This window comes from Plasmodium gallinaceum, assembly GCF_900005855.1.
Source record: "Plasmodium gallinaceum strain 8A genome assembly, contig: PGAL8A_v1_87, whole genome shotgun sequence".
Lineage (NCBI taxonomy): Eukaryota > Apicomplexa > Aconoidasida > Haemosporida > Plasmodiidae > Plasmodium > Plasmodium gallinaceum.
Window position 1 is genome coordinate 42,659 of NW_021628251.1, and position 11,525 is coordinate 54,183.

The following is an 11,525-nucleotide window of genomic DNA, read 5'->3' on the forward strand; positions in this document are numbered from 1 at the left end:
TTATGATATTCAAGTAAGTTTAAATATTAATTTATTAGTTTCCTGATAAATTAACTTTGTATTGTATTAACCAATGAAATTAATAAATAACGTATAAAGTGATCTTTACTTATTTTATTTATTATAAAATTATTTAAAATAAATTATATATAATCCCTATGTAATTATAATATAAAACATAAACAATTTATTATATATTAAATTAAAAATACTTTAACTGATATTACATTAAATAAATATTACATTATTTCTAGTAAGTTAAAAACTTATAACTTTCATAATGTTAAATAAAAACTATTATTTACTTATATTAAAACTTAAACACTCCATATATACAAATATTTGATATTATAATAAACATACATATCTATTACCAAAATTTTAACTTTCATATGTGATATATGCTTTGCTCTTCTTATTAGTAACCATACAATAATTAATTCTCAAAAAAAAAAAAAAAAAAATTTTAATTTTTTCTTTTTTAGTGCATAAATTATCTTATATATTCTACATGTAGAAATAAATTTCTGTATTGCTCTATTTTATTTAATTAAAATTTTAAAAGAATATATAATTTTCATTATTTACCAATTATAACCACCTCATTTAAAAATGATGAATAAAAAATTTAACAAGATAGATCTAAAAGGGAGAAAATAAAGCAAAACATATCTATGCAATTTACTTTAAAATGAAAACTTAAGAAAACGAAAATTTTAGTTTAGTATTTTTATTAACTATACGTTCAATAACTTTGCTAAAGTATTGAACCAACAAGTAAACATATAATATGTAACACTCCCACTACTATTTTAATTTATTTGAATATTATATTAATACTATAAACCAATAAGCTGTATTTTTGTAGCTTACTTCATTGAGCATTTATTTACTTTAATAAAAATCTTTTATTTTTGTTAAAAACATAAATCCTTATTAATTATCGATTTTTAATTAAATATGTCTTACTAATGATTTTATATATAATATTTAGCAATTCAAATTTATTTTTTTTAAGTTAACAAAAATAATTTATTATTAAAACACAAATTTAAATTGTATTATTGTTATAAATGCGCAAATTTTATTATCGTAATATAAAATTTTTTTTAAAAATCTTAAGCAGAAATTCTCTTAAAGAATTTATATCCTCAAGATTAATTATAAAAAAAAGTAATTTAAAATAACTTACAAAAAAAATAAAGCATTTTTTTTTTTTTTTTTTTTATAATTGGTGCATTATCATAGATAATTGTATATTTTTCATAAAAATTATTAATTATTATTCTTAAAATGGTTAAAAGAATCTCTTTTATTAATCATTCAAAAAAAGCGAAATAAATACAAACCTACGAGGATGCAATATCTTTTAATATATTAATTTTATATTTCACAGTTAGGAAAATTTTAATATAAAAAAAAAATTTGTCTTTACATAATCCATTTTAATAATTCTACATATTTTCTAATTATTAATATATCTAATAATTTTATAAAAAAGTATTATTCATCTCATTAAAATGTTTATTTATGTACAGAATTATGAAATATTTTTTAAAAAATGTAAAGTCGTACTTTAAAATTATATAATATTTTAGCATTAAAATTGCTTATTTTAAATATATTGCATTCATTTATATATGTATTAAGTAACCAAAGTATTTTTATTATCTATATTTAATGCTATTTTTGCAAATATACCTTCCTAATATTTATATATAATTTATACATGTTTTATTATAGAACATTTTTTCCCTTTTTTTTTTTTTTTTAATTTTAGAACTTTTGTATAATTTTATTTATTTTTCTATATGTAAATTTTTTCCAAGAATTAATATTCTATTTTAATATGAAGTAAAATTTTTTTTTGAAATTTAAAAAAATATAGAGATAAAAAACCTTTCAAAAAATATGTTCATAGTAACACATTCTATGCTTAATAATAAGGTATAAAATAAAGTACTAATTTATTTCTATTTATATAATCAATAATTTTATCACTTATGCAAAGAAAAAATATAGAGTAAATAATATTAAATATTTTTCCTTTCAATATAAAAATTTTTTATATTAAAATTAAAATTTATTTTTAAGTTTTATTCCAATTATTCTAATAATTATATATTACTTTTTTTATCAGAAAATTTACATTTTCGTTTAAATAGTTGTAAAAATATAAGTGTTTCTAATTATTCAATTACCTATTCTATCATTTATACATGCATCTAAATATTTATTTAAATGAAACATCTTTAATTTAATAACTAATGTATGATACTAAAGCTACAAAAAAGGTATATTCTTCAATTATAAGTATCTTCCTAAAAGCGTTAAATTTTAAAGGATAAAATGAAAATAATAATATTTATTTTTATATATCTTTTTTTCATGAGACCACTAGTATAACTTCTAAAAAATGATACTTGAGAAAAATTAAAAAAAATTTGTAAATTTTTTTCTTATGTGAATCGTTTTTAAATGTTAAAAAATTTTTTTCGAATTATAAATCTAATATTTACTTATGATGTTTTATAAATATACATTCAATAGTTTTTAAGTACATGCATATATATATATATATATATATATATATATAATATATATATTAAAAAACGTAATTGTATTCATACTAAAAATCTTATGTAAAAATGAAGAATAACTAATTTAAAAATGTTAGTAAAATAAAATTAGTTATATCACAAATGTTATACTTTCTTATAAAAAAAAAAAAAAAATTATTCTATTTAATTAAAAACAACATCTCAACTAAAATTCATTCTTCTAGTAAAGGCACTAACAAAATCTCTTCCTACTTTCATAAGATCATTAACTTGCTTTTTTTCGTAAAATTTTACCCCAGCAAATGCACCTAAACCAAGTAACAGTGTGCTACAAATAATTGTTGAAAATATTATACTATCCCTTCTCATTTTTTTCAAAATTTCTGTATTTATTTGCTCAACACTTGGTTCTCTTTTACTACCTTCTATATCCAAATGATTATAACACTGTACCATTAAAACAGCGGTTAAGAATAAAATAAAATAACTAAATACTTTATATACTTTCATTTTTATTTCAGTAAATAAAAATAAATATAAAATATTAATTTTCTAAGTAATAATAATAAAAGTAAAAAATCTAAGTAGAGAAAAAATACTTTTTTATTAATTAAAATAATATAAAAAATGATTTTTAATTTTTTATATTAATAATTTAAAATTTTTAAAATAATTTTTAATTTTAAGAGTAATTTAAATTTTAAAAATATATTGAATTTTTTAAAATATATCTAAATTTTTAAAATGATTTATAATTTTTTAATAATAATTTTTTTTTATTTTGCATGTTTATTTAAGTGGTTAATACTTTTTTCAGATAATTATCATGCATTGTTAAAAAATAATTCTTATCATATTATATCTTTATTATGCTGAATATATAAATATAAATTGATGTTTAATTATTAATGTTTAGTAAAGTAATTGACTCATTCAAAAAGAAAAATTTATAAAAAAGTATCATAAAATGTAAGTAAAAAAAGTAAAAATTTTAAAATTTATATTTAATATATAAATTCATTGTGATAATTTATAAATATTTTAGTTGTATTATTTTTCATAAAAAAATATATTTTAAAGAATAATTTAATTATAACAAATCTAATATATATGATTTGCATGTAAAAATAACTTGCTATTTTTGAAATATATTTCATTTTTAAATAAATACATAACATCTTTTTTTTATTATGTGTACTTTTACAATGAAATAAATGCCAAGCTATTTTATACTTTTAGTTAACTAAAAATACTTCCACATTTTATAATATCAAATATATATTTTATAGAAGGATTTATATTTTAATTATAAATTAACCATAAAAAAGTAGTTAGTTTTAAATTAGTTGTTATATCTGATACTTCACTGATAAAAATATTTTCATTTAATCATTTTCTTAATTAAGAATATCTATCTATATATTTTAAAAAAAACGAAATTATAAACAAAAAAAAAAAAAATAAAATAAAATAAAAGTTAATTACAAATTTAGATATTTAGGTAATAAGTAATATAATTAAAACATATATGTATGTAATCATAGATATATTTATACATATGATAGAAGCAGAAATATATATATGAAATAATGTAATAGTAGTATGTTTGAAGAATTCTTAATTTTTTTAATGGTATGTTATTTCAATTATAAATAAATATCTATAAACATATTTAAAATTAATAAAGAAAATAATGAATTTTAGAATTTATTTTATATGATGAAAATATTTCATACATAAAAATATTTATAAATTGATTATTAAAAAAAAAAATAATATTAGCAACAATCTCTTCTTTAAAAAAAAAAAAAAAAATGTAATTATTTTAAAAGTTATAAATTTTAAACTAGTATTTTTATAAAATCATTTATATATATGTTTTATTATTACAAGAAATTAAAATTTATTCGTAAGAAAGAGAAGAAATAAACAAAAAAAATTTCAAATAAAAATTGAGTGATAAAGTTACCTGTAAGTATTAGTTTTTATGAAGAAATAATAGAAAAACCAAAAAGTTTTCACATATTATTAGGTTTTTTTTAAATGTTAATTTTCAGTTACATTGAAATTTTACATATGGATTTCTTAAAAAATTAAAAATTTAATAAGCATTTTCTATAATTTCCATTCAATTATCAAAGTTTTATTTTTTTTCTTTATATTTTTTTACTTAATTATATAATGCAAAATATAATAATGGAATGAAAAAAAAAAAAAACAAATTAATAATCATAACTTTTATATTATATCATTTTCAATTATGTTACTTTTGTTTTATATTTAACATAATTTTATTCGTATATATTTATACATAGCTTTTACTTCTGCATTTCATAGGTATGTCATTAGTTGAAAACTTAAAATTATATTACTATATTTATTCATAATATAAATATAACTAATACTATAAATATAATTATTATAAGAAATATAAACGATATTTATTTGATATAGTCAATATCATGAATTATTTGATCACCTTGATTAATTTTAATGTTTACATCATCATTTTATTTATTAGTTGGTTTATCAAATACTTTTATAAAATAATGAAAAGCCAAAGTGAGAAAAAAAAAATATTGCATTATATAATAATTTTCATTTTTATAAAAATATTCATTGTAGACAATAAATTATTTTTATGTAATTACTACTTATAACTTAAAATAAACATTTATTTTACATAATATTTAAAATCCTTGAATTAGTAATATATATAATAAATAGATAACTATTTTTATTATGTTAAAATATTTTAACTTCACATGGTTTTTATATAAACTAGTATCTACTCTCATTGAAACCTTAAAACATAATTCCTATAAATACTAAAAGGTGATTATACATCTACTATTATTCATCAAGAATATAACTTTTATAAGTGATAAAATTTTATCTTTTGTAGTTATTTACTTATTAATTTTGCAAGAAAAAATTCAATAAAAAATTTTTCCTATTTTGCCTTCAATTTGCATATAAAAATAGATGAAAGAAGTTCAATCTCCCTAAAAAACAAAGTATTAAAAAGAAATAAAAATAATTAAGGACACCGAATTCAACAAATGCCTTTTCTTAGACATCTTACATTATTAGCTAAATTTTTAACAATATCCTATTTAATTATATTGAAATATCAAAAAGGTCTATAACACTTTTTATTTACCATACTTAGTCACCAAAAAAAAATTAATGTTATTATTTTACACTCCACTCTTTAGTTTGTCCTATGATAAGCTTTTAAGATTTTTATTCATTTTTTTATTTTTGTAATTGTATTACAAAAGGTTAGCATTGCTTTCGTAAATATTAAAATAACTTTTATTCTTCAATTCGTGAATAAGATTAAACCTGTTTTTGTATTTCTTAGTTGCTTATATTCAATATTTTAGTTGTCTTTTACATATCTCTTTTATATGATTACCTAACAGTTTTATCTTTCTAAGTAAAATATGAGTTTTTTTTTGTATTAATAATAAATAGATGTTACTTTAAAATTTTTATTTGTAATTCTAGTTAATTTTTAAGGAAAAGCATAAAAAGGATTATTTTACATGTTCCCACTGCAATACTTTATTTCATTTCTTTCATACTCTTATTATTTATATGAGATGATATTACTAATATTAATATACTTATGTATAACTATTAATTTCTCTTTCAAATTTTTCAAATTCATATATATGCTTATTTATTAGCTATTTAATGACTTTGAGAAAATATTAAATAATCAAATTAATAGAATATACATAATTATCTCAACGTAATTTACTAATTTGAAATTAGCTTTTAAAAGAAAAAATTTATTTTCCCTATGTAATTAAACTTCTTAATATGAAACAACTACCTTATTTCATAAGACTTTTAAAACGCAATAATCAAATATATTTCAAACTTTATATATTTGATTATTTTTTTAAAATGAGATTATTAAATAAAAGTTTAGAAAAAAAAAATAAAATCCTTAAGAACATTCAAAATATAATTTTCAATAATAGTAAATAAAAACATAACAAAAAAAAAAAAAAAAAAAATAGGATTTTTATCAATATTTAGCAGTTGTAAAACTTTTAAACTTATGTAATTTTAATTTTTTAATAATATGAAAACAAAATTATAAATTAACACATTAAACATATGTTTTTTTGTGTGAGTTAAATGATTATCTCCAAAACTTAAAATAAATTCTATATAGCATAATTTCAAAAAATAGAATGTTGTTTCCATCCGAAATGCATAACTTTTTATATATGAATAGTAGTCAGGTTAAGCACTTTAAAGGAAAATTATCACATATTTTACATATTTTTTTTTCTTAATTATTGACTATATAATTGTTTTATGTGATCATTTCATAATAGAGAACTCACTTTTTATTTATTGTTATTATTATAAATATAATTTTCATCAATAATGCCTTTTAATAAGTAACTAAGACGAAAATTGTTTTTTACAAAATAACAAAATATATACATTAAATTTATAAATATGAAATATATGCATTAGACATATTAATTAGCCTTTACTATAATAATATAAATGAATTATGAATAATAATTTTCGTTTTATCTTAATTATTATTATGCTATATAATAATTTCTTTAAATTCTTTAATATTTAAAAAGGCAAACTACTCCAGTAGTCATCATGATATAAATAATGTAACAAAATGTTTTGAAAAGTTTTCTTATATATACGACGAACAATTTAATTAAATTGTTTGAAGAAAAGAAAAAACAAAGCATATAAGCTAATAGAATGAAATAAAGGTAGATACGTTATACCATACTTTACATATACTTGTTTATGCAAAAAAAAATCCTAAAAAAATATTTAGTAAAATTAATATTCCATTTCATAAAAAATCTTTATTATATATGTAGTTTCACTTATTCTTCTTTTTTTAAACGCATTTAATGTAAATTCATACAAATATATAGAACTTTCGTAAAAACATTGAAATTCTGATTTTATATTTTTTATGGATATTTTTTTTAATATTTCCATTTTCTCAAATAAAAAAGTTAATTTTCTTTTGTAATTACTTTTCATTTTTACACATATAAAATTGTTATTTTAACATTATTATCATCAAAAATTATTTTTTAATTATTAAAACTTTTAACCTACGAACTTTGAAATTTTTAAAATTGCTAAATTAATTTTACATATTTTACATTTTAATGTAATATATAACACATAGAAAATTTAAATAAATATTTTTACTTTATAATGATAATAATAACAAAAAAAAAATTGTAAACAAAGCAATATTAAAAAGTAAACATAAAAAAAAAATAAAGTATTAAATTTATTTAAATCCTATATACTAAATTTTTTGGCCACTATAAATAAACTTAAATATATAAAAATCAATTTTGAGCTTATTATATTTTAATGATTTCTTGTAATGTAAAAAGTTATTTTTATATATCATCTTTACAATCGACATCAAATTAATACTGTACTTATAACTTTGTATTTTATTTTTGTGAGGTAATGTTTAGCTCAATATTATCTTTTTTTCAATAAAAAATGCATTATTAAATATAAAAATAAATAATTAATTATATATGTGATTTTTGATCTATATAATCAAACTCTTTATAGACATAGAATTTTGTAAAAATGAAAGAATGTAAGTTATAATGTTAAAATAATTGATGTTTCAATTTCAATATTTAATGAGAAATAGCATATCTAATAAAATATTCTAAAATATGAAAATAATTTTTCACTTATTTTTAATGAAAAACATCATATTATAAATAAATATTTAAACTTATTCAACTCGTTATTTTTTAAAATTTTCTATTTTTTTACCTTTTTAAAAAATATATAAATTTTTCATTTCATTATATTTTTCTCTATATATTTAATTTTATATATATAATAATTAAGGTTTCTTAAATACTTAAATTTTGCACACTAATAAATAATACAAAAAGGAAAGTTTGTATAAATACATAAAGGAGAAGTAAATTCTTATAAATATTAGTAAAATTAATGATGAAATTATTAGCATTTTAAATTTTATGCATTTAAAATGAGTCATTACATATTCGTATGATTTTTTATTTTAATTTTTTTGTAAAATTCTATTAAATAATTTAATATTTCACTATATAATTTTTCTATTGTCAATTTTTTATAATAAGAAAAACTTGATTTTTTTATAATTTTTAATATATTTTATCCATTTCTCTTATTTTATAATTCTCAACACTAATAACAAATAACTAAAGTGAATATTCTTGATGAAATTCAAAAATATTCTGAAAAATAAATTTTCTCTATATAAATCATTTCATAAAAAATTAATTATTCAATTATTTTCCTCAACTTTCATCCATATAATAATTTTATAAATTTATATTCATAATCAATTCGTGTGTTTATTTATTTTTGGTACCTATATACATTGCTTTTCCTTTATAATAATAAATAATTATAACGAAATTATAAGGATGTAATAAAGACTTAAATTTCTTTTTCTGTTTGATTACACAGAAGAAATTACTATAAAAATGAATTAAATTTTGCGGTTTTTTTTTAAATAAAACAAAATGTGTAAGTTTTCTTATCTTAAAAGTGTTAGTAAATATATATATCATTTTTAAATAATTTTACCACAAAAAATTATATTAATGCAGTAATATACAAATATATTTTTTTTTTTTTTTTTTTTTTTTTTTTTTTGCTAAAAAGCGTATTACAAATTATGCATAAATCATTTTAATATTATTATATGAAATATATATATATATATATATATATATATATTGTTTCTTCCGTGTATTCACACATATATATATATAATTTATATATACTTAAAATAAAATATGTTAAATTATATATTCTCATAAAAAATCAAATTTTCTATATTAAAAAAATTATTAAAATACATCATTTCTTAAATTTTCAAAAAAAAGGTGTAAATGAATATTAAAAAATAAAATAAAAAAAAAATTATTTTTACATAAAAAAGTATTTTAAGTAAACTATTAAAGGAATTATTATAATTTCCTAAAAAATTTTCTCGTAATAAAACATTTCAAACTTTATTATGTTTCAATTGTTTAAAAAAATTTTTTATAATGAATTATGGATTTTATAATTAATAAAAAACTAGCTTTAAGCAATAAGGCAGATAATTTCATCATATAATTTTTTCATATTGTACAAATATTTCATTTGAATTTATATCGGATATAATAAGAAATTCTCTTTAAAATGTATATAAATCTATACTTACATTTTGACTATAAAAACATTGCTTTCTTTTAATTAAAAAAAAAAAAATCAAAATGATGTTGCAACACAGTAGCTTTAGTTAAACACAATGAAACACACCTAATGTGATGTTAAGGATTTCCTTGTAAATTATAAAATTAATAAAAAAGAATTATATTTTTTTTTTTTTTATTTACCATTTTTTCAACAAAATGCTCATTTTATAATTGAAATTCAACTTTTGTACTTTTAAAAAAAAAAAAAAAAATAGATTCATTTGATATTACTTTTATAATGTATAATTACAGTAGAACTTAATCTAAAAAATAAAAATTTTTAAAAAAGTTAATTTAAAATCCGGATTAAATATTTGAAATAAAATGTGATAAAAAGAAATCAAGTTTTTAAAGCTTAAAAATAGAATTTACACATGCGTTCAATCAATATATATTCATTATTTATTTATTATAGGCACAATATTGTTTTTTTTTCAGTACAATATATATTTACATTTAATTTTTATATGTTTTCCTTTTTTTTTTAATTTTTTTTTTTTAAAAATACTCTTTTATTAAAATATATGTGGTAAGAAACAATTTATTAAAAAGTCTTAAAATTTAAAATAAAATAAGATTAATTCTTTAAATTTTTTTTTTAAATGATTTTAATTCTTTTTATTTTATTTTTTTTTTTTAAAGTATAAGATTTTTTTTTAATGTAAACTTAATACTTTTCAAAATGTAAAATTTTGAAAAATGTAAATTATGAGGAATGTGAAATTTATATAATTTCATCACTTTTATAAATTTGCCTTTTTCGAAAAATTTTTTATTAAACACAAATTTATATATAAATTAATTTTTATAAAATAATTTTTTTTTTTTTATACACTTTTTTATACACCTTTTTATACAAATATAAATTTTTTTTTACATATATTATTTTTTTTTTTTTGATTAAATTTTTAAAAAAATAATTTTTATAAATCAAAATTCGTTTTATTAAAAATATAAAAAATTCTCATATATGAATTATAAAAGTATTTGCATTATTAAATTAATTTTTTTTATATGTAATAATTTCTTATTGTGTTCACGTGTTTAAAATTTAAAGTTTCATTGCTATTATTATACAGTTTATTTTTCTTTTATTTTATTAATATATTTTTTTTATCTTATAAATTTTTTTTATTTTATATCATAAATTTTTTTATTTTATATGATAAATTTTTTTCTGTTTGTTTTAAAAAATTACTTATATGTATTAACCCTTTTTTTTTTAAATATATAAATTTAGAATACCTATAATTGAAATATGTGCAAGAAAAAAAAAAGATATTCCAGCATAATTGAGCTATTATACATAATTCATAAATTATATATATATTTGCATAAATAAAAATTTTAATAAAATTTTTTTATTTTATATATATGTAAAAATTAAAGAAAATTAACAAATGTATGTATTATATTAAAGTTATAATACAAAAGTGTATCTTTTTTTTTTTTTTTTTTAACGTGATTTTTTAAATATATTTTTATTTGAATATTATATTTATAAAAAAAATGTATTTATAGAATTATTCTTTAATGAAATTATATGTTATAAAACTAATATAAATATTCTACTTTTNAAAAAAACAAATAGTATAACTGTTCTACACATTCTTTATTAAATTATTTCCTTAATATTTGGTGTATTAATTGATCATTCAAAGATTTTTATAGTGTTTTA